Raw genomic sequence first — 26,263 nt, forward strand, 5'->3', positions numbered from 1 at the left:
TATTTAAAGGAGGGGATAAAATAATGGCTCAAAGATTAACATTTACATTCCTTCTTTCCTAACCAAATACCACACATACAGCTGCTAACTCTAACTATTTATGTCCTTATTTACCTGTATGGTTTCAACTCCCAATGTATTACACATTCTTATTAAAGTTCTGTGTTTACAACTTCAGCTTAATGATATAAACATTGATTTCCCATTATCTGTGGATTAAATTTATACAGTGCCCTTTATACGTGGCATAGAATCCCACAGAACTTTCCAACATAGAATAAACTTTCTAAAATAGGTCTAATGAGGAGGCCTTCAATAGCCCTTGAAGTAAAGGCACAGTGGCAAGAGATAACACATGAATAAAATCCAAATTCATATAAGTTAGAGAGATGTGATTGGCAACAGAAATATTTGTATTATGACAGGTACGAAAAATCAATTCATTTTTCCTGAAATCTTAAAAATAAAGTTCTCCAGGCAGCACTGAAGATTCATAAATATAGTAGTGCTGTGGGATAACCCTGGCTGGCAGCTAAGCTCTCAGCAGGACGAGGGAGAGAATAGGAAAGGCAAAAGCAAGAAAACTTACGAAGAAAATTAACTCCATCCCAGCCAGACTTAGAGATCATATCTTTGACAACAATTCATGCCAGTGTCAACAAAGCTCAACATAAGAAAACAAAAATTATTAGAATCATAATCTTGTTAAGTAAGATATCAGTGGGAACCAGAACCAACCGGATCTGTTTTTTGATGTATTTTGTCTGTCTGTTCCAAACATTGAAGCAGTTCTACAGTAGAGAATTTTGGATGGGAGGGTGGCAATGTCTAGTGTGGGTAGATTCACTGATATCTAATACCATGAGAGATCATGTGAGAATATTTTCAGCAATTATAATACATCTACCTTATTTTTTTTCTACTTGGCTACATACTTGCATCACACTTGTAAGAACATAAACATCTTTAAAATTTTACCCTTCTGTGAAATTTGCTTCATGATGGTCAGTAAATTAAATAACTACTAGGGACCTGTGAACTCAGAGGGAGCATGATCTTAGAGGCTTCACTTCTTTTATGGACGCAGGATGATGCCTTCCACACTGAAATATTAAAATGTCTTCAGTGTTAAATGCAGCTCTAAACTTAGAAAGGAATAATCAGCTGCATCCAGTGCTTTCATGAGTCACAAGCTGCATAATGCTCAGCACTGTCATGCTACTGTAAAAAAAAGATTATACTAGGATGAATGAATAAGAATATTGTTTGTCGGTTGCAAGAAGAAGTTCTCCTCTATCTAATGTTGTAAGACTCAAGGAGTACTCGATCCCATTTTGGTCACCACATTTTGGGAAATAGCCAAATGGAAATATCTCAGAGCATGACAGTATAATATGTCTGATTGTAGTCAAAAGTCTAGAAAATGCAGCTGGTGGGGAAAATGGTAAAGAACGGACAATGTCTTAACTGGAGAAAAGAATCCAGAGATCATATGATGGCAGTCTTCTAATAGTGAAAGAATTTTTAAAAACAAAAGCAGTAATCAGTTCTCCAAATCTTTAGGACTAAAGTAGTTGCAGCAAGAGAACTTAAGTTAGGCATTCAGGAAAATGTCAGAGATTATTAAGTGTTCAAATAGATTATTTAAAGATTGCAGTATCTTTATCAGAAGTTTCAAAGAACGCGCTACATCATCATTTGTCAGAAATGACCTTGGTATGATTAATCTTGCCCTAGGGTACAGGTGATGTAAAAGAACCCTTGGTGTACTGTTCAGTCAGATTTTCTATGAGAACATGGATGTGATAGGTCACCTGTAAATATATCTTGATGAATATAGCAGCTCAAGATGGTGATGAAATACATTTGAAACTCAGAATAAAACAAATTTCCTCTGTTAAAAAAGCCCAGAATAAGCAACAAGAATGGTAAAGGCATTTTGGTTTTTTTCCCAGGCTATGCTGAAATAGTAGCTTTTTCCCAACTTGGCGTGAAAACAATTTTCCAAATGCTGTTATTTCAAATATAAAGTGTGTTCTTGTCTAGACTGAGTCTATTTTGGGTTCTCCATGCTTTTGCCCTAGTAAGCAAGGAATGGCAGCAATTACAGAAAGCACAAAACTAAAATTGTTTACAACTTCTGCTCTGTGCCTTTTTTTCCCCTTCAACTTATTCAGCAGTTACCTTACAGCTGCCAGAAGAAATAGGTGGATTTGCTGTGCTAGATTTCAATATGCAGCCAATACAAAAGCTCCACCTGTCTTTCCAAATTTAAGCTCAATATAACATATCTCTTGTCCCACTATTTGGCCAGACTCAGAACATGGTTTAGGAAAAGCTGCCTGAGCTAAACCATAGAAAAACAGAGATTATATAGATAGGCTGTCTTCAGCACTTCAAAATGCTGTCATCGCAATTCTGTCTGCATTACTGAAGACATCTATGCCTTGGTAAAAGCAAATATCTTGTAAAGGGTTTAGCCAGAAATACACACAATATTAAGCTAGAAGGAAGGAAAAAGTTCATACTAAGATTTACATTTTTTTTAAAAGATAGTGTGAAATTAAGTTTATTTTTATATTTAGTGTCTATAGAAAGTGAGCCATTTCTTTTTATTTTTTTTTTTTTCAGTGAGAGATCTCAGCAGCTTGCATTGATTTTTGACATTATTGGCTAGGTGCTCAGCATTTTGCAAAGTGAATCACTTGCTAACAAGCAGTCTAGGAGCTTTCTTTGTAACAGTGCTCAGTCCTTAGCCAGTTCCATTATTCTCAATCAGTACTAGTGGAGGCCAATATCTGAAAAATTGGGCCTACAAATCTAGAAGTTAGGAACATCTTTTTCAAAGTCGTACCCATTGTCTGTTCCTTACTTTCATGATATTCAATCCATATTTGAACAGCACAAATTTAGGGGAAAACAATCTCAGTCAGTATGTATTCTTAAATTTTTGTCTGCCTGTTTTCTCTGTTAGCTGAAACTGGAAGAACAAAACCACAAATGATGCCACCACAAACAGGTACATTCATTTCTCTTAGTTTTCAAATTTCACAATCCCTCCCCACATATGGATATTATTATTGTTTGATGATAATGATGACAATGATGACAACGGTGGTGGAGGAAGAGGAGAAAGTGGAGAAGAACAAGAAAAAGAAGAACAAGAAGAACAAGAAATACTAGATGAATTTTATTAGAACATATTTGGCTTTCTGTGGAGGTTAGGGTTTTTGTTTTGTTCTTAGAAACATGTGAAACTTGAAAATTTAGTCTTTAATTAGGCCAAATGAATCTCTCAGAAATGTATTGTTTTCAAGAAACTCACTCAATGAAGATGTTTTCTTGATTCATGAACTAATTTTCAATATTTTTGCTAGTGAAAAAAGCTAAAACAGTTAAGAAGAAAATAAATTTGGGATCTACATTGTAGAGAGCACAAGTTAACAAAGACCAATGTCATAATCTGACCCTTTATTTTCAGATTTAAATTAATATTTCTTGTCTTTCTCAATCTTATAACCTGTCACTTCTGTTGTTTTTAAGTCTCTTTAAAATTATGTTGGATTTTACATGGGTAATATCCAAACTACTATCAATGTTGTTGATGCTTTACACCATTTTTCTTGGTGTATAATGAAGGTGATCATAAACATGAGGGGGAGTTGTTGTTGTTGTTTTTTTAAAGTATGTAATGTGTGTAGATTTTGGGTGGTCACCCACAGACTGGAATAAAGAAAAATGCCTATATGAGAGTAGGAAGCTTGAACTAAAGTTGTTAAGTGTGTAATATACTCACCCCAAAGGAGATATATAGATATATCTATATATGTCTGCTAATACTAGATTCTGTGAAACCTAAGCCAGATTCATTGCTGGAAATGCCAGAGTGTGTTTGAACTCCTTTGCCCTTGCTTTCAGCACAAGTGAAATGTGTACTTTGTTCACTGAGGCTCTTAGGAATTTGTGTCACACTTACATTGGAAAGTACTATGAGTTATAATAAATTCTTGTCAAGGTTTTTTTATTCACCTCGAGGAAGCATCTTTCCTATCTCAAGATAACAGAAGAAAATTTTAATGGTCCAATTTAGGAGTGAAAGTGCAAATCTGAGGTGGCAAAGATTAATTGCACATGGTTAAGAAAAGAAAATACACATGATTAGAGTAAGGATTATTCTGAATGTTTTGGTTTCAACCTTCCAAAGGTTCTTCTTATTTGCTTTCTTTCATTGAAATTCCACATTAATTTTCATGGTTGAGCTTAGAACATAAGTGTGGGGGAAAGATCTTCAAATCAGTCCTTAGGTATGCTCCCTTAACACTTAGTGAGCCTCATAATGCCTTTAAACTAGGGTTAAGTTTTCCCCTTTCTACTTTTAGGAGAGACGTCTTCCACCATCCCTGTGATCCTGGGGTCAGAAACCATGGGTGGCATGCAGTTATGATGCAATTAATTTTGTCTGTGCTTCAAGTCCAGATGATCCTGGTGGCATCAAGGGACATATCTTTGGACAATTGGACTTTCAGTCAGGAAACATACCTAGGTCTGTTTTGATCTCCACTCTAAAGTAAGGTACAGCCAAATCAATCCCACTTATCAGTATTTGACAACCTCTTAGGTGTTCATTTTTGGAAACCATTTACAAACTAGCTTATGGTGCAATCTGGTTAATCAACATGTCAGCCATGTAAATATCTCACTGAAAACTGCATGGTTTGGCTGCTCTTTGCATAATCCCTGAATTACTATTCCAATACCTTCTAACAGCAGCAAACTGATTCACCAAGTGCATTTTATGGATTAGTTTAAATATTTGTTGTAGATTTTTTTCCTTTCTTTATCATAGGTGTTGCAATTTTATTTTCAGTTGCCATAAAAAAAGTCCAGTATGTCCATTGCTCTTCCAGTCATCAAAAGTATTCATAGTTTTATGGGATACTGAACAAGTTTTGTTTCAGTGGCTATTCATGCTGTTAACTTGTTTCCTACAATGTCTTAGAAAACCTTGGAGCTATAATTCCACTTCTCTGTATTCAGGTGTGACGCAGGTGAGGAAACTTGGAGAGCATTATAAAAATGGTAAAGTAGACAAGGCTAAGGAAAATGTTATTGCAGGAGTTAACTGTGTAGTGTCTGACACAAAAGCTCATGCAGTGGAGAATGTGAACCAACAGGGCAGAGTTGCTACCATCCACCTCCTCTCATTCATTTCAAAGTTACCAGTGGCAATAGGGGTGGATGGGAGGAAGCTCGCATTTCTTGTCAGGAGTAAGAAATGTGTGGGACAAAAGTTGGGGGATAAAATAGTGAAAGACAAACAGCTTGAAGGACAGTCACATACTGCATTGCAGTATTTCAAGATGCTGGTTGTGCCTCAGTGAAGTGCTATGATAAAAACATTACAGTTCTGTGCCAGGATTCCCTTTCATCAATCTATGGCTGTTTCAGACCTTTCTACTCAAGAAGCAGCTCTGCAGGGTTTACTTCTCCTCTCTAACAGTTTTTCACAGGGATGTTTTCACTGTTATCTCTTATGATCTACTGTCTAAACTAGCATTTGTTCTCCAAAGCAAAATTAGTTAATCATAGAATCAAAGAATCATTTAAGTTGGAAAAGACCTTTAAGATCATCAGGTCCAACCGTAACATTACTAAGTCCACCACTAACCCACGCGACTAAGTGCCTCATCCACATGTCTTTTAAATACCTCCAGGGACAGTGACTCAAGCACTTCCCCGGGCAGCCTGTTCCAGTGTCTGACAACCCTTTCAGTGAAGAAGTTTTTTCCCAATATCCAGTCTAAACCTGCCCTGGTGCAACTTGGGGCCATTCCCTCTTCTCCTATCACTTGACACTTGGGAGAAGAGACCAGCACCCATGTCTCTACAGCTTTCTTTCAGGTAGTTGTAGAGAGCGATAAGGTCTCCCATGAGCCTCCTCTTCAGGATAAACAACCCCAGCTCCCTCAGCTGCTCCTCATAAGACTTGTGCTCTAGGGTAGTAAGGGGTAGTAAAAAGTTTTGTTGTCGCACAGAAATCAGAACCTTATAGAAGACTGAAAAAGAGTAAAAATAGAAGATAAAAATGGAAGAAAATAGAAGAAAAAATATTTTTTTCTTATTGGCCATTGACTTGGAAATATTGAAGATCATAGCAGTTGCCAAGTTTTGTTGTTGAAATATGAATCATTTATAACTTAAAAGGAAAGAACTTCTACTTTGGATTTCTTTGCTACCATCTTTAGGTTTTTTTCTTCATCTGTAATAACTTTCCTCACATTTTTAACATCTATTATATAGCTTTTCTTTTTTTAATGAGATTGTAAAAAGCTCTTCTAAGGAGCCTTTCAGCAGCTGTTTTCCCCCTCTCTCCTGCCTTTGTGTAAGAATGCTGATGGAAACTTTATCAAGTTCAATTAATGCATAGATTTCTTCTGCTGTCTGTCTGTTAAACTGAAATGTCTTCTCTTATCAATGATATTTTTATCATCCGCATATCTCAGTTATTCTAATTCTATGAAAGAAATAGAAAGACACTTCTATTGGTGTGATAATCACTTGAAAGTAAATATTTATCCAGTGCATGGACACTTATTTTTGTGCTGAGATTTGCTTTGGATGCTTCCTTTAAAAAAACAGTAGGGTGGTATCCTTATACATCAATTTGTAAATACACCTCACAGTATATCTAGAAATGAGCAGTTGTTTTCTTTGTTGTTGTATATATTCCAGTGTTGCTGTCTCACAAAATAAAGTATGTTGCCTCCAGTATACATAGTTTCTCTCATGGAATTAATATCTTAGTGACATAGTCATTATGATAGACATTTCCTTCTAATATCTCTGTATTTTTTGTCTAATGTAAAATAACATAACTTGTGGGATGGGTTTCATGCCTGGACTGGGGCCGATAGCTCTGCTGGGACAGCCTGGGCGGGGCCTGGCCAAGGTTGTTGTTCCTCAGGAGTCCTTCCTTTGGATTCCTACCTGCTACTGTGTGTTGCTGTGCTCCTCTGGGCTTGTGCAATGGGCCTTTGCTGGGCTGATGGCCCTTGTGATGGGCCAGGGAGTCACCTGGCAGGGGATTATTTGGGCTCCACCTCCTGCTGTTGTCTCTCTAGGCTCCTTTGTGGGTGTCCAGATGAGCTTTGTCACATAACCTAGCAGATACAGTCTTGTATTTACTTAGTTTAGAGGCAAAATTTAAATCTTCTGTTTGACATGTTAAAATTCAGTAACCGAAAATGTGTCTACCACTTGTTTTATATATCTACCATGAATATCACAAGAAGAAGGAACACTTCACATTTATCATGGACTTTTTTTATGAAGTTTGGAGTGCCTTGACTTTGTAACTTAAATACATTTTTTGTAGGATTTCCTTACAAGCTCTGCCTTGTCATGTTGGTCCTTAGTTTCATCAGCCTTGAATTTGACTCAATACTTAGTTATCACTGAAGTTTCCTTGGGCAGAATGGAAAAGAGAAAAACACAATAATGGCATACTGGTAGCAAACAATAAAGTCACAGAATCAAATTTTTCAGGCACTAAAATGAAAATTCAGCTTTTTGTCTGTCATTATATGAGTTTGCTAATGGATTACAAAGCCTACTTTTGTTTTTGACTGACACTTACAGACCAGCTGACTCCATTTTGTGTTTTACACGTGCCAGCCATGTGGCACATATGTTGTCTCTTACTCAAGTGCAATCATGTTATGCACCACTGAAATGGCCTAATGCCATTCCTCATTACTTGCAATTCACACAGTTTTCTATGTTGCATGTAGAAAATCCATCTCTGTTTTTTTTCCAGTGTGAACTGGGCTCAGAGGGTTTTGAATGCTTTTAGACTAGGCAGAAAGATGGTTGGCTGAAAATCTGATTGTAGCTGACTCTGGTTTGCTTGAGTGGTGTGAAGGTACCTTCTGAAGCTAGAAATATGTTTCTACTAGTTTTTAAAACTAGCTTAGCAAATTTGCTACAGCCAAAACAGTGTCTTCAAATAATCTTCAAGTGTATATCTAGCAATATAATTCAGACTATTTTAAATTTATATATTTCTACAGGAAAACAGCTAGCGATTACATTGTGACATTCTTTACAACTCGTCCTTTTCTCCTTTATAGGAAATGCAGAAGAATTTCAGTTTTAAATTTCTACACAAACACATTAAATTATATCCTGAGCACAAAAAACCAAAAAAACTATTTTTTCCCAAACTTATAACACACTCACAAATAATTAAATCTAAAGCATGCTTCATCCATTAGTAGACTTTCCCTTTTCATAGTTCATCTACACAGCATCCTATCAAGATGCTCTTAAGTCAGTGGATCATAACGTATTTGATTACAAATGCAGGAGCTTAGCTGAGAATTCAACATCCTTTCAATTTGCAAATACATTATTATAATGAGTGGATTGAGGCACATTATGAAGATAGAGGAGTCTCAAGGAAGTCACCTTTATCAAGAAAGACAGAAAATAATTGCAAACTGAGCCCCATTTTCACAAATTAATGGCTTTTCTGCTGAGGCTTCACAGGCTAAGCAGTCTTATGTTTTGCAACACATTCTTCAGGGCATGTCCCAGTGCCTTTTCCAAACAAGGACTACTTATGAGTTTATAATATTGTAATTAAGTCAATGGCCACTCAGGCATAAATGAAACTTAGCAATCAGTGATTAAAAATTAAGTGGTATTTGCACGCTTTGAATTTGTCAGTGCCTTAGCATTCTGTTTAAATGAACTTTATGTCTTATTTAAACCTTTCTGAACAAACAGTTCTGTTGAATACTAGTGATGCTCTTCCAGATCAGTACGTCTCCACAGCCTCATGTATAGCTTGGGTAGTAAAGATTGTGCATTAAGTGACCATAGGTACTGTACTACAGATAAATGACAGGACCAGTGTAAAAGATATGTGAGAAGTATCTCCCCATTCTAACCATGACTTTTTCCCCCCAGAGCAATTACTGAAAAAACAATTCACTTTAGATACAGCCTTCAGGTAATTTTAAGAAAACGATTAATCCTCAGTCACAAAATTAGTGAAAGCCTGACCTGTCCATTTAGACTTCTTAGAACAACCAATAATTATATTTAATAGGTTGGGGGATTTTGTTTGGTTTTTAGTGTGATATATTGACATTATGTACTTTTAAGCCAGCAGAGTTGTTTGCACTCCTCACAATACCTGTCAAATCATAACAAATGTCTGCCAAATTACTTTGTTGATCTTTTCAGCTGGCCCACTTATTTACAGAAGAGTCACATGAAGTATACCACTAGCCAGCAATGGATCTGGTCAGAAACTGCTTTTAACCAGAAATACTAGACTTTGTTGGATAATAATAAGGGAGTGCCTTGGAAAGAAAATGCACAAAAAATAAGGAAAAAAAATTTTTAAAAAAGTAAAAAAATACTACACAGATACAGGAAGCTTAAAAACAGTCAGTCACAGTCTCAAAAGAACCATATAGGCTGAGTTCAATAAAATTAAAAGTATTTCTGGAAAGGGAGCAGTTTGTAGTTTTTTATTATGTGGAATGCAAAAGAAAAACAAAGCAAAACAAACAAAAACCCAATTTCAGCTGCTTTATTTGCCTCAAGGGTGAAAAGGTCCTGTTTCTTCAGTCCATCTGTGTTTGGGCAACAAACAGCATCTCCAGGCCAGGGTCACTTAGAAACAATTTGAATCCCTGGTATATACTTCTGTAAGAAAATATTTCAGCCAGGAGCAACCAGTATGCTTCTGAGTCCTCAGCCTTGCAGACTTATTTTATCTGTTTATTTTTTCTATTGTCACTTTTTCCAGGTTATTCTTTTTTGAGCTAATTTCATGGACATGTCTACTTTAAACTTGAATACTGTCAAGACAGCTATGTCTTTTGTGACCAGTTCCCTAATGGAGAAACCCGTGTGTTACGAGCCAGTCACTGCGTGAAGTTTAACATCAGCTGCCGGATGTTTGGCAATGATTTTGATTGGCTTCAGAAAAGTCAGTTGACTCTCACGTAAGCTGTTAGTGCACTTCTTTCTTCCTGCTTTTAGGCTTCTGCACCTCAATGACCTTTCAATCTTTGAGACATTTCCATATCTAGCTTGATGAATCTCTTTAAGACTGTGCTTCATTTTGTTTCTGGGCTTCTTATCTACCACCCCTTCTTCCTGACACTTGTTTCTTCAGGCATTCCTGTGCTGCCATGCAAGAGTGTTTTAAAAAAATAAATCAAGCACTGACACATCCATTCATTCATGCAGCTGATCTCTTACTGATGCTGTCTTCAGTCATTACTGCCAAATGTCCTGTAGCAGCACAGCAACTAATGGCTGTCATCCCTTCTGACTGAGGCACCATCATGAACAGGGACATTATGCTGTTTTCTAATCACTGTGTAATGATTGCTTTTTGTTGCAGACAGCTGATACATCATCATCTGTGATGTTGTACTACATGAATGTTCTTACCAATTGGCATCTCTGTCTGCAATGTAGTACAAAGTAATTTGCTAAGGGACTAATGGAAGAATACCTTACTAAGCTAGTTAAAATTATCTACTGTGATAGAGATGACACCAAGAAACTGTATCATTCTGTCTTTCTTGTGTTTCCATACATCTTGAGGGTACTTAAGGAATCTATTTTGCATAATTTTTCATCATGTTTATTCAATGAGGTCTACCCAGAAGGTGAAAGTCCTTCATCAGTCAAACTTTTTTCTAGTATCTTAATGATATGAACAGCCTTGGGGAGCTCCAGGTGAATCGACCTTTTTCCTGACTATCAGGCAGCAATGCTTGATATGTGAATGGGTAAAGGATACACAAGTTTATGGCAATAATTGACAACAAATATTATTTATCCTGTGCATTTTATTGTCTATTTTCCTGCTCTAGTGAAACGTTGCAAAGTGCTTCACCATTCAGTGGCTTCTTCTCTGTCTTGCTGATGTCAAACTTTATCAAACTGATACACAGCTACCCTTTCCCTTCATTGCCTACTTTTGTAGTTTCTAATACACAAGAATCCATATCCAATAGCAGGGTCCTAAGTTGTTAGAGTAAAATAAATGCATTAAATTGTGATTGTTAGGTCTGGGTCAAAATCCTGCTAATGAATCCATTATGTATTTGATTTTCTTATACATGCACCAGAAGATGTGCATACACATGCAGAGAATGAGTAACCAAATGATTTCCTAGCATTAGAAAATGCATGTAGCATTTGTCTATGGGTGGAATATTGCAAGGTTTTTAACCCTCAGTTTCTACAAACACTGTCTGTAAATTGTTGAAATACTCAAAAAGAGAATAAATATTGCTTGATAGTCAAGTCGTTTATACCAGGGGATTCATCATCCTAATGAAGGATTGGTGTAATCGCATTTTCCTAAGTCCACAGATTTCTGCGTATCACTCTTTTTGAAATTAGCATAGAATCCTGAAAGTTTACTTATTGTTATCTGTTTGTTAGCCCTGACCATAGTCGTGGATGGAAATGTTTTTCATTAGTTTGGAGGACTACAAGGGTCAGAATTACACAAAACTTGTTAGTTAACCCTCCTGCTTTTTCCTTTTTTTATTTAAAACATACCTTTTGAAAAGAGGAATCTTGTTACAACTACTTAGAATGTTGGTGTCAATTTATGTTTTGGATTTGATTTTTTTTTGTTTCTTTCTTTCTTTCTTTCTTTTTTAAGGAAACACATCATCTGTCACTGATTAACTTAGTTGTGACTCCTGGAAATACAAAGCCCCAATCACTTTCAATAAGTTCCAGCTGCTTTACAGCACCTCAGTGTCACAGAGCAGCTGTAAAGATGGCTAACCAGCTTATCAGACTGATTTTGCAGATGCTTTTGCATCACTGAAGAGAATGAAAGCAGTTGGTGCATAAGAAGTAATCTGGCCCACATTCCTTTATGCATGGTATTTGAGTAGAGGTCTTAAAAATCATCTGTTGCCCTCTCTTGTGAGCTGGTGAACATGGTGATTCAAGCTTGTCTTTTAATGTTTTTGCAGGATGTTACAAAACCATGTGTGTCTCTGTCTGTCTGTGTATAGGTGTATGTTTATAGCGGCCCTGAAGGTTATAGCTAATGCTTTTGCTGCTGGTATGTGTTTTTCTCTTTAACAGTGAGGTCAGACCAGATAGTTTAGATGATAGTTTCTAGTCAATAAGCTGTGGAAGACAGTCTCTGACAGGTTTTTTCCACCTGGCTGAAAACAGTATTCTTGCTCCTGGTTCCAGAACAGTCATTTGGTTTGTCAAGCACTTAGGTTTGTAAAAACTGAATCATTGTCAAGCACTTAGGTTTGTAAAAACTAAATCAAGTTTTAGACTCTTTCTCATAACAGACTAGCTTGCCAAAAGATTAATATCTGTATTTGTCCAATCCAAAAAGAAGCAAACAAAAAAAAGCCCTAAACAGATACTTAGAAAAGATTGTAGGTTGGCAGGTACTGAATTCCCTTGACAATAGTACAAAGCCTAGTTTATAACAGTCTGTAAACAAGCATAACTATCCCACAACTTAAGTAATTACCCAAAGCTGAAAAGCACATATGTGCTCTGCTTGTAGGGCCCAAATTCTATATCCATACTTTTGAGATGCAACATGAAAAAATACAGAATTCAGCTACAACTAAGAAGGAACTCAATCACTCAGAGTAAGCAGAATTGAAGTGCCAAAACTGCACTTCAGAAATGCTCGCTCAACCTCTGCTCATTGAACACATCTCTATTTAATGGTAATGCTCTCTGGATGCTCAGAGTGCTGTTTCTGAGCACATGCAGAAGGAGGAGGAGCTCTTGGAAGTTCTTTTTTCTCCTGATGCCTGCTTACTATTTAGTACTCAGGGGGGTTTTGTTTGTCTTTTTTCTTTCTTTCTTTTTTTTTTATCTCAGACCTTTGATGGGCCTGATCTGGCCCATGATCTTAGAGCAAATCTGCCTCATGCAAATAATGTTTGGCCTGTGATACAGAGTGATAGATGAACCATAGTAGTAGCCACCTTCTTTCAGAACTGTTTATTCTTTTGCTTAGGTCTTTATGGGAAAGCTGGCAGGGGGCAGATTGGGGGAAGGGGATTTATGGTGATGGCAAAGTGCTTGTACCGTGAGAAACCTGCAGACTCAAGACTTTGTCTTCCACAGTAGGTTAAAATCTGCTGTCCTGTGGGAGGACATTGTCTCTCCTTCTCATTGAAGCTGTGCCACTGTGAAGCAAGAATATAGTGTTTATATTTGCTGTTACAATTCTCAAGACCTAGGTTTAAAAAATATTTATTCAGATAGGAAAAGGGTCAAACAATAGGTATTAGGTATAAGGATTGCAGAATGGAGACGCTGTTTCATGATGGGTCTAAAGAAACCTGGCTTATTGAATCTATCCAAATGAAGGTTCAGAAGAATAGAGTTGCTATCCATAAATACCCAGAGAGAGTGGAATTCAGTATGAGAAAGAGAGAAAGCTAGCTGAAGAAAAAGACAAAGTCAGCATCACAACAAATAGGTGAGAATAAACTAATTCTGAAAAACAAAAGACAGTTTCTGGTGATCTAAATAGAGAAGGTTTGGGGCTGTCTCCTAATAGGAAAATAACAGATGCTGAACAGTTTCAAGAAAGAGCTTAGTTTCTTTTGTCTGCCTGTAAAAGTAAATTATTTGACTGGAGGATGTTAGAGAATTTGAAAATGTATTTCACTCAGATGCAAGCAAATATTTCATGAATACCTTCTAGCTTAAGCAGAATAATGGGAAACATCATGCATAGAACCCTTGCCCAGACTCAAGTCTAAGTGAAATAAAATAGAATGTCTTTTTTATGTCTTCCGCATATATATATTATATAAAGGATATTGTTAAAGCTGCACTCAAAGCTTTAGAACACGCCAGGATCAAGTTCTCTTGTACAACCTTAATGCGGTCTTTTAAATCCATTGTACAATATTAAACAGGTTTTAATTATATGGCTATGGACTATATTTTCTTCAGGCCCCCTGCCTGATACGGTACACAGGATACAAGGAGCTCACTTAGTTGAGCAACTGTGCAACACTGTTTTTTCTTCAGTTTTCCTGCTATTCAAACACCACTTTGAATACAGAATTAGTAAATGGGGGTGGGGGTGTTATGCCCACAATAACATTTTCACCAGTCTTAGTGGATTAATACTTCTACCAGACTGAGGTGTGCTATGTTTTAAACCAGTTCTTAGAGAGTATGAATTGAAGCTGAGGGATACTAAAAATGAAAATACACAAATATTCTGTTTAATCAATTTGTGAGACATTTCAGGATTAAAGTATGAAGTAATTATGAGTGACCAATCTGAGGTGATGAGCGTATTGTTCTTCAGAACACTTAATAGTAAGTATTACTTACTATTCATAATTAAGTATTACTTACTATATAAACACTTACTATTTAAGGCACCCAGTAAAAGAAGAATGCACCACTAGTAGACATCTTTAAAGTGGGATTTCCTGGCAAAAGACTCCACCGCCTTTTTCAGGATAGCCTAATTCTTTCTACCTGCTTAGGTTACTTTTCCCCAGCCTTTTCCTAGTCTGGATCCTCTTGCTCTCAACTACTGACGGGCCCGCTCTCATAATCTGTAGTACTTCATATTCTCTGTAAACAGCCTGTTCCACTTAACTCTGGGCTCCTTGTCCAGTTGGTCTGGCCTTGCTCTGTAGCTACTCTCTAGAGGCTATTGTTTGCAGTTTCCATGGAGGCAGCTCATGTCTTTCCTGGCTCTGTGTTTCAGCATCACTGCTGAGCCCTCTTCTTCAGTTCTTCATGCTCACCTTTGTCTCTTTCATTTACCTTAGTTCAAGCTAGATCAAGTCTTCTGATTCAGTCTTTATTTCACTCCTACTTCCCATCTGTCTTACTCTTTTTGTTACACTTTTCTATCACTGTCTCTTTTCTGCTCTTTTGCTACTGGCTTGTAGAGAAAGTGTGGTGACAGGGTCATCTGCAGTGCTCACATGCAACCAGGCCCCACCTGTGAACAGATTTTGTAAGGCAACTCTTGACTTCATCTTGTGATCCTGGTTTAGACCATGCTTGTGGGCTCTGGGGTGATAGAACGTGTGCAGTCTGGCTAGATGGGTGATAAGAAATGCTGAGAAGAAAATATTAGCATTAATTTCTTTGTCAAATTAAAGAGTGCTCTTCATATCTTGTACAAAAAAGCTTTTAATGAGGCAAGATTTAGGCTCATGCTTACAAGCTGAAAAAACACATCTCAAATGCAGTCTTTTGTCTTTCACCAAATTTTTTACTTTAGTGGAACAGTTGGGGTTTTTTCTTAGCTTCATTTTTGGAAGTGGTTACACTCAGGACTTTCATTAGGCCTTGGGACTTTACATCACATAGAACCAGATCTTAAATTCCCATGAGGAACACACACTTAAATTCTTACTAGTTTCAGTGACAAAACAGGAATTGGGGATGGGATTCTTCTACTTCATTTAGTCATCAACAGTGTCACCCTCTAAGCCAGTCATTTTAGGGTCTTAATTTTTTTTTGATAGAAATTCAGAAAAATTTAAGGAAATTTAGACTGGGGCAGATACGCAGCACGAAATATTATAATACTATATAGTTAAAAGACGGCCTTAGTATGCAAGTGAAAGCTAATTTTTGTAATAGGAGGTTGGACAGTTTTATTCAGAGGTAATACTGCCAAAAATTATTTTCCTGTAAATGTCAGTTCAATTCTCAAGAGCTTTTTGTTTTTCTTTTAGGAAAAATACACTGTCATTCCTGCCTCTGTTTGTCTTATGTTGTTCTTCTCACATTTTCCTTTCTGTTATTCTGTACTTAAAGCACCTTAGAGGAATAGTACCAATCTCAAAAATATCAGAAGAGTGTTGTGAGGTGTATTACACAAAATAACCATAAAACTAATAAAGAATTCCAGCACAGTAATAAGTCACTAACTCAAAAAAGTTAACTGAGTCAGTGATTTTATTCACATGAAAAAGTATTAAGAGACAAGTGCACAGAATAAGAATTTAAGCATTCCAGCAAGGGCTTTAAGACAAAGGTGTTTTGCTTTAAGAGGAATTAGTTATGTAACTGTTTCTAGTGAGGAAGTGACACAACCTTATAGATATTGGGGTGTAACTATTCCTAGAGTTACGGTGAAAGAAAGCTGGCTTTCTTTTTCATCAGTGAAATGGTGAATAATTTGTACAGTGATTTGGTAAAAACTGATTATGCATTAGAAATGTTGTGAGGACTGTAAAAAGGAGCGTTGTCTCAGAAATTATTTTCAATAGGATTTGAGCTTATAAGATATCAAAGCCACTAAGGTTTTCAGGTGCCTAAATTCCTATGGATTTCAAACAGTTGCAACATAGGAATTGGGGTTGGGATTCATCTAACTTTATCCTAGGTATCCATAATAAAAGCATCTGAGCAAGTCTTCTGAGATTCCTTTAATAACCAATAAGGAAAGCTGGTCATTTTTGGGGTGCAAGGCTGGTGCCCATTATTGTTCATTTTGAATCATGGAGGTTGGAAAGACCCTCCAGAAGTCCAACCCTCTGCTCAGAGCACATCTAACTAGACGAGGTTTCTTAAGGCTGTGCACAGCCCAGTCTCCAGGGACAGAGGTTCCACAGCTGCTCTGGGCAATATGTTCCAGTATTTCACCACCATAAAAAAATGTTTTCCTAATATCTAATCAGAATTTCCCATGTTCCAACTTGTGCACATTGCCTCTCATCCTACTACTGTGCACCTCTGAGAAGAGCCTAGCTCCACCATTGCTCACTTCTCTTGGCTTAGGCTCTTGTCCCAGCCGACTTCTGTCAAAGATGCCAGTCAATGGCAGCAGTTCCTTCCCCTGTGTACTCTCACAGCAGACAATTTGAAATGTTCCCTCAGGGCTGGCAGGAGATGTGTGCCCTTCTGAAATAACAGCTGAAGGTCATGTTATTTGCCTGGAGGGTATCTGGAATACTTGAAGGTACAGCAAGTTCTTCAGCAAGTGACAGAACCAATCCTTTTTCTCCTCTGGAAATTCCTTTTCAACATCACATTCAGTGAAGTTCCCTCACACATTGTACTCAGTATTAATTCATCCTCTATATGAGATACGTCTCCTTTCTTCTGAGGAATGAAGTAAACTAAAATTTTCCTTTGAAGTATATTTGCCCATTTGATTCCCATTAAATCACCATTTGAAAGAATTGAATCTTAAATTTACACTTCCTGCGGTACATCACACGTTATGTACTGTGAGAGCAGTTGGGATTTTCAAAGGAGTTGCAAAGTGTAAAATGCTCTAATCCTATTGGTGTTTAATGGGTGTTTAGGATCAAAAAATCTCTGCCAAAACAGGATTTAAATAGACTTGCTTGGGTCTATCACGTGTTTGAAGTCAATGAGTTGTTATTAGCATTTCATCATCATAAATTAAATTTCTGCTAAGATCAAATGTGATGAGTTCCGTTATCTTCTGCTGTAAAGTAAATATCCTCACTGCAGTATGGGGGCGATACCAAAATAAGATTTTTACCTATATTTATGATCACTTAAAAAGTGGACTTTGTCAGTTACAGCTCTGTCATTCTCTTACTAATTATAATGTGTCTCTAAACTCAGGAATTTATGTAGGTATATTAAATATACTAAGCGGAAGCATATTTTTTCCGTACACATAAGGTCATAAAGGTAGATGATTAGCAATGGTGTCTGTGGTTATGATACTACATATGTGGTCTATGTTCACGTTTGTTGATATCCAGTGGCTGATTTCAGCTACAGAAAGAGAAGCCTGAAAAATTAAGTTCCCACAAACTTTATGAAATTTATTCTGTAGGTAGGGGAAAAATATCCTGCTAACGGTTTCAATAAGGAAAAAGTAGACAAATGTCAGCTGTTACCCTTTCTGTTTAAGAGAAAGGGTAATGAGCCTCTGCATTGGAAGGCCAATCAGCTCTAGATAATATGGACATAACCAGAGATGTCTGTGACTGGTCTGTGTTGCAAGGCATATGTTCTTGCAGCCAAGCAGCTGAGTGTACATTACACTTCCACTTTGCCTTTGCTTCTATATACAGGGCAGGGTGACAGTGGGTGACAGTGTTGATGTCAGTAAGGTACTATCATCATCTGCTCGAAACAGACAAAATGTACAGTCCTACACAAGTATAAGGAGTAGTCAGGAAATAAAATTCCTATTTAAAAACTGAATTAATTTTAATTCCAACTAAGAAAGGGTGTAACCTCTCCCCTGCATTCAGCTCCTTCTAAACCACTGTGAAAGAAAGAAAATCATACCAGCAGTTCTGTTGCTTCATGAAGTAAAAACCAGAATTGTATAAAAGTTTTGTTGGGTTGTTTTTTTTTTTTTTTGTTTGGATGATTTATTTGTTTGTTTGTTTTTCCAAGGGGATGTTGGGAATTTAGTTGTTATTATTTTGTGGCATTAAATTGAGTTATGGTGCTGTGCTCTTTATCAGGGTTATGGTGTGGTTGTATGGGTTTTTTGCCTAAATTAAAAGGCAATAAGACAAGTTTACACAGTTATACGCTGTGTGTGTGTGTTTTAGGAGCAGTTGCTGTATTGTACTGAAGGCAGGTGGGGTTGTAGTAAGTTGTGGAATGTTTTGTGGAATGATTGTAAATTTCTGCACAATTTCTCTAAGTAAATGGGCACAGTGTTTCTCCTTTCTCACAGTCCTGTAAGGGTACCGACAGAAACAATTCTTGAATAGCCTTAGATCAGTTGATGTTTTGAGGTGATACATTTGAGATGACACAATTGCTATTTCTTGTTGGTTTCTTTCGGTTCTTTTCCTCCGTATCCTATGACATCTGTCAGTTGCAGACAATGTCTACTTTACATTTTTAAGTTAGCCTGAAGAAAAGATGTTTACCAAATAGAGATTATACCACCGCAAGCTAAATAAATGAAGCTATGATATTTGGTTGAACTATGTTGAAAAGAAATTGAACATGTATCATGTAAATTAGAAGGAATTATAGTATAACTTCAGCAGAAACAGAAGTCCTAGGTACGTTGATCCAACAACTTATGAAAAGAACGTGAACTGTATATTATTTTTTTAATAAAAAAAGTTTGGTGAGCTTCAAGTTCAAGGAAATAACTTTCCTCTCTTTAGAAGAGCTATAGCTAAAGAGAAAAAACACCTCCCACTTTTTAAAATTAATAATTTTATTGGCTCAGATTTCAATTAGTGCTAGTTAGAAGTGCCTTGAAAGGATCTAGTTATCAGCAAAGTAGTCTTCAAAAGTCTCTGAAAACTCTAAGGATTGAGTTTGGCTGCTGGAGAAAGCTTTCTCCTACTTGTAGGTTTTATGGTTGTAGATGATATGATTGTAGGTATGTGTCTCAGTTCTGCCAATATGTGGCTTAAATGCAGAAGCTTAGTTTGGCTTTTAAACTTCTGTAGGCTTCTGTGTGGAATCAAAGGAAGAAAGGAGAGGGTATGTATAGTGGCCTGTGTCCTCTTGTCAGGTTAGGAAATGATCTACAGCCCACTCCCAAGAAATGAGAACAGAGTGCTTGTTCTGACAGTAACTGGTGATCAGGAAGGAAAATGTGATTCTTCTGAAGTATTGCAGTGGCTCAGGGCATTGAATGTGAGTATATAGACCAGAGCTGACTTAAATAGTAATTAGTTTAGTAAACTGTAAAACAGCAAGCAGATCTGCACAGGTCACAAAGTAAAATATAGAGTGGCTACTGAAAATTCAGAAGTAGCTAATACTAGAGGATTGTAGTGAATAAGCAATAGTATTTTTCAGATACTTTGAAGTTACTTAATCAGGAAAACAAAGAAATTATGTATGCTATTATTCTAAAATTAGGTAGAAAGCTACATGTGTCTTCATCTCAATAGTTCAAAGTATTTAATAATTTATTAATGAAGTATGTAATAACTTTAAAAATGCACATAGCCATATTATACTTTATAGGTTAATGTAGTACCTCATAAAATGCTTTCAAAGAAGCCATTATCTATCATGTAATATATGAGAAGTCTATACATACTATGATGTCCTTGCATACTCTGACAAGCAGTAATGTATTTCATGTCAAAAACCACTTCTGAGTGCCTCCTTATGCTGCAGTATATCCTAATGGCTCAAGTAAAAATGGTGTCAAAGAACCATTTAAGAACATGTCAATAATCTCTTCTCACTTTTGGGCCTTCATGATTTAGCAGCAGTTTTAAGGATATATCAACCCATAGCACAGTTCAGTACTTCACAAAGCAGTATGGCTCTCTAGAACCATTTATCTTTTCTTTTATGCAGCCTTATTTAAAACTAACTGCAGTGATTTCTTGTCTAGCGTTGAAAATACAAAAGAAATTAACTCACAAGAATATGGGTCTGAAGAGTAAAGAGTCCAGCTGAAATATATTAAAACTGAGGTGTGCCTACAGGATCAAATATCAGCTAAAATATTTATTTTTATGTTAATTAGAGACAGGATGCTTCCCAGACTGAGTATTAACTTTGGTTAGTTTGGGCTACAGGTTTAAAAGTTTTATTTTTTTTCCTTATGTGTCATCACAACTCAAAGGTTAATTCAGTCAGAACAAACAAATGTCCCCACAGTCAGAAGTTTGTGGTACAGCCTTCTGGAAATTAGTTATTTAACTACTACTTCATAACCTTACTCATAAGAATGTCTGTAGTAGTGTGCTGTTACATTATGAGAAGACTGAATTGGTTCATAAAAATGGTGCTTTTTATCTTGAATGCATTAAACAGTTGCTTTTAAGCAATAAAAACAGTAATCGAACTAGATTAAATTTGTGTGTAGTTTTCTAAGCAAAACTACGTCGTCTGCTGGATATCAGAGGCAGTGTGTATGTTGTAGGGTGAGATTTAGAATGAGAGGCTGTTGCTTCATTTGGATTCTGTGCTGGAGAGTGGTAGAGGAAGAACACAGAAGCAAAGGGGAGAAAAGGGCAGCTGATGCTGCAAGATCTGTTAAAATGCCATTTAAAATACACAAATGTTCATTTATTATACAGCTGGCCCATGGGATTCACAAATCTTATAGTCATGGCACAAAGACGCTGTGATATTAGGGTGTATATAGTATGTAGTAATTCCAATTGAAAACATGGGCCATATTGGATTAAAACATGCCATTTACAAAATCTTGCGTGTAAACATGCAGGCCTAGGAAATGCTCTCCCTTACTAGTTTTCTTCTGGAGATATACAAATCTAAAATGGCTACTGAAATATTTAAAAAAAAATTTGGGGAATGTGGGGTTTTTTTGGTGGTTTTGTTGTTGATATTTTTATTTGTAAGCTACCTAGAGCATGAATGCTTATCAAGAATTGTCTATGATTGTTAATTGTAATAACTGCCTTGACAGCAGAATTTGTCATGAATCTTTGTTTCTCACTCACATTTCTACCCACTGATTCATCATTACCATGATCACTACTAAATGTCTCAGTGCTGAAACTCCTACATGGTCACATGATAAATGTTCTGTCTTTCCATTCAACAACTGGAAGTTTTCCCCCACATTTTCCCTTATAAGACAGAAACCCAGCAGAACTCAGCCCTGGACTAGTGGTCATTTCAAGTGTCTAGGATACGCGATCTATTCCTTCTGCACTTGCAGTGGAAACAGCAACTACTGTTTTTTCTTTCCTTTTTTTTTTCCCCCCAAAATGGACTGGAGAGACAGGTCAAGAATATTACTTAATGGTGTAAGTATTGTTTCACTGCTGGGGATGTGTGGAAAGCAAATGCTGAAGATGTGAGGTTCCTGAAAGAATAACAGCAGCAGACTTCCTTGTGCAGACCATGAGGTAGCCAATGTGTGTGTATCTGTTCTAGTCCCAGAGGTGGAGTGCTCTTCATCAGGTTTCTAAGGAGACAGTAGCATTGTTTCAAGCAGAGCTAGAAACATCCAAGTGTGTACTTTGAGAAAAGGAAAATAAGCTTCATGAAATGATTATGTTTGGATTGTCTTAACTGGAGAGACATTCTCTTTGGTCTAGTGAGCTGCTGCAGGTTCCTGTGAGACTGGACAACTACAAAAGTAACAATAGAAATTTGACTGTTTAGTTCCCCAAGGGTGGATGAATGATGCTGGGAATGTGAAGGGATATGCAGTGGTGTTTGTGTATGAAAGCTGATTCCTGGAGCTGGAGAAGAGCGCGTCTGATGAGGATAGCAGATGTGCAGGAGAAGACGACAGGGTGTCTTACTGGACTAAGCTAGCATCAAATTGCAATGGAGGGCAAGAGTGTGATATATATACACATATATATATACAGAGGTTTATACTGTCAAATACTACAATGTGTATGCAAATACAACCCATCAGGTGATTTTGCAGGTGAATACATATCTATTCAGAGGACATCTACTGTCATGTATGTTGTGATGACATCTTTGTGCTAAATAGAGTCATAATAAAGTTGCATTTATCAAATCTCTGGAACTATTTCAGTGTGTTTACTGTGCAGTCATGTTGCATTTAATAGCCAAAAATCTCCTTAGTAGCTTTGGACACAAATATGCACCTTCTTTTAAAAGAAAATGTTTGCAACAAAAGGTTTTTGTCTTTGTCTTTTTGCATGTGAATATCTTCCTCCAAATTGGACTGTCACCCTGACCTCTTCATCTCTATTTTATACAGACATCTCATAGTATGAAGGACATGCTTGGGTATGTGTAGATTATACAATTGATTTCATACTTGGCCATAGGACAGTAACAAGTCTTAATTAATGTGCCTGACCCTTCTATTGACATTTATTTTATCATATAATACAAAAAAAAGTAACTGTTAATAATGTGGGCTAATTGCATGATTAACTTTTTACTAGTCTTTGTAATAACTAGCATTTAAATCAGTACCTGGTCTGTTATACCTCTGCTTTATTATTAATTTGTTTACTAAGGAACAATGTCAAAATATAGACCGTACTGCCTCATGACAGTATCTTTCAGGTGTGTGTAGGTTTAAAAGACGGCCAGTTTTATAAAACTAAAATAAAGGTCCTGGACTTTTTTTCAAGCTCTATTTAAACATAGTGCTTTTTTGTGTCACAAAATCTTAAAGTGATTAACCAGAGCATTCAGACTGAACATTAATCTGATTTGCAGAATAGATAGTTTCATCCAGTGAAATGGGGGAAACCAAAATCCTAAATTTCTGTGGAAAATTAAGGAAGTTTATTAACTGGTTAAATTAATAACAAAATGGGTTTGTGTGCTAAAATAAAGTAACTCATCACAATTATTTCCCCAGGAGATAATAGGAAGTAGAAAGCATTGATATTAAATTGAGACCAGCAGAGTTAAATAGCTAACTTAAAACTAACTTGACCTTATTTATCTGTCGGTGGGGCTTATTCTATCCAGCTTAATTAATACTGAAGCAGATAATTATTGTTATCAGTGTGTATTTCTGTAAGATCCTGTGTACCCAACACAGTATACATGGAAAGAAACCTGGGAAAACTGCACACTTAATGTTTATTATATTAAGTAAGAAAGTTGCCAAGATCACTTGACCCAAGTATGTAATTCAGAGTTAAGGTGCCATGAAAGTGTGAGTTACTGCTGTCTTCTTGATGTACAACAGAGAGGAAGGAGCACAAGCCTGGAAATGGATCATCAAGGGAAAAATTACATTTTCATATATTTGAAAAGGGAGAAATCCAAAGGCAAGCAGTATATGTAATCAATAAGAAATGTTTCCAGCCTTAACTAAGTCTTCCACAAAATACCCATCTTTTAATCTGAGAAGTGATTTAACATACCAGATATTCACTGCTGCCAGACACGTCTTCCTGGTGTTACTTGGATTTGTGCTCTACACCCTAGGCTGACAGGCAGGAACAGCTAGATAATATGAATTTTGTTCCTGTCATGTTACAGATTATTTTTTAGTGCAGCACAACTTAATTTTATGAGCAGTTTACCAAAGTTTATTTTACGGCTTGGTAAAGCAATTTATAATTCTGATGAACTATGAAGTATTTGATTATTCTATATTAACATTGTTCTTTTGTTTAAATGAGAGTTCTGTTGACAATTTAAACCATTGAGAGAGAAAATTTTATCTTGGACTGGAGATGTTGTTAGATGCTAGTCATTGAATATATATACTTTCTTCTGAAACAGAGTTACCTGGTAACTTATGAGACCCAAGATGGGAACAGATGGAGCTGAATGACATAAAAATGTTAAATATAATAAAAATTTACATAAGCTTCTTATAATTACTAGAGCACGAAATAGCTTTAACACTTCAGCCACCTGACAGCTTCCTAACATAAAGTACATTTGACACTGACTTGCATTTAAAGTGGGTTAAAAATCTGTTTATTTAACAAAATATTGTATTTCTGTGACAGATACAGAACTGTAAGGTCTCCCTGTACATGTGTACCAGGCTATGGTATGGAGTCTGAACTTGAGATCCCAGGCTGTGGTTAGGATTGTTGCATTATTTTGGTCTCCAAACTAAGGGAGCTAACACTACTTTTCGGTGCTGTTCTTTGTGTTGCTCATTGGTCTTTGAGAAACAGAGATCCCTCACATGCTATCATTATTGATGCTTTTCTTTTCTTCTCTACTGTATCTTCTGTATTAGGTCTCTAAAAGACTTCAGGTAGAGTATTGCAGGCAGCTCTGTGGTGTTTACAGTTCCTATTTACTGTGATCACACAAGGACCCAAGCAACCACACACACGCTCTGGCAGTTCCTTAAACTATATCAGAAAGCAGCAAATAACATTTGTATACCCAAGATCAGTACTGCCCGCAAAGACATTGCACAATCTATGAACATGTAGTGAGAGATGAACACAAAATAAAGTTATGAAATTGTTATATTGTGAGCTTTATTCTACAAGCAGACTGGAGGCATGGTCTTTTTTCCAAATACTGAAAATTTTAAGTAGAAGACAACAAGGCAAAAAACTAGATTCCCCTTACTTCTTGTAATCCAGCCAGTGCATTGCAAAATCTACATGGAACAAAGCCCTGTTCCAACTATGCTGGATTTTAACCTGCTGTCCTGTACACCAAGTCTTTAACTTCCAGTATTTTTGTCTGCTTTTTCTCAGAATAGCAAGGGTCCTGACAGTAAACAGAGATTAATGTTTATTCAAAATAAAAATATGAATATTTCAGATTAAACATCTTAGTCTGCAAAGTAGGTTTAACTTTTAAACTAATTAATTTTTTATATAATGCATATTAAAAACACTAGTATAGTTCTTTTTCCTTTTTATTTTTATGTTTCAGAGGACAACTTGTTTACCAATATTTAAATTAAAATAATATCCGTAAGATTATGGAAAAGAAAGAAAAGAAAGGTGGAGGAATACTGTTCAAAGCAGGATGAGGGTTTGTCTCATTAGTACTGCTCTACCTCAGCATATGAATGTAGCAGGTAGATGTTGGAACACATGGTATACTGCATACTGAATCTACCCCTTATTTTTAATCAGATGCAGATAATGTCCGTGGTTCTTTCCATCTGTTACCTATAGCTATCTCCTTTAAAAACAGTATTTCTATTGAATTTATAAGCTTCTTGAAGCAAAAAGTAAATGCCCTATGACTGCATTCTTATGGCTTGTGATGAGTGATTTAGCCTTTAGTTAGTCTATGGGATCTGTTCTCTTACTGCTCAATACTGTGTGGTGGTGAGAAGTTTCAATGTGTAATAGTATCATAAATAACTGTTTCTTGCCAACCACAAAAAGAAGAAACTGATACATATGGTTTAAATTTGCCTAGATAAAGTGAAGTATATCGTCAGAAATCTTCCCCTCAAGACAGGTCATCTTTCTAGTAAAGAGATGTAAAAATTTAACTCAAACCCACTTATAGCAACATAATTTTTTTTCTGGTAATTGCCATGCTTTCCAAGATGTACTGTCTTTTGGTCTTCTAAATTGTCTTTCATATCAGTCACATTTCTCCTTTGGCTTCATGATCTCTCTTATCAGGCATGTTTTCAGTAACTCTATTTTACGAAAATAGTGAAGAAAGAAAACTCCAAATATCAGGGAAAAAAAAGCCTTCTTGCTCCTTCTATTCCCTTTGTGACTGTTTTCTACAGTAGTTCATACTCTAAATGTCTCAATTCCTGAGAAAACACTCTCTGCTCTGTTGTTCCTCCTCAGTCTGTTGCTCATTAGTCAACAGTATCTGAATCATCAGAACAGACATTGTTATCCTGTTGTTAAATGACACAGGATTGCAGAGC

Source organism: Gavia stellata, chromosome 3, assembly GCF_030936135.1.
Source record: "Gavia stellata isolate bGavSte3 chromosome 3, bGavSte3.hap2, whole genome shotgun sequence".
NCBI classification, from domain to species: Eukaryota; Metazoa; Chordata; class Aves; order Gaviiformes; family Gaviidae; genus Gavia; species Gavia stellata.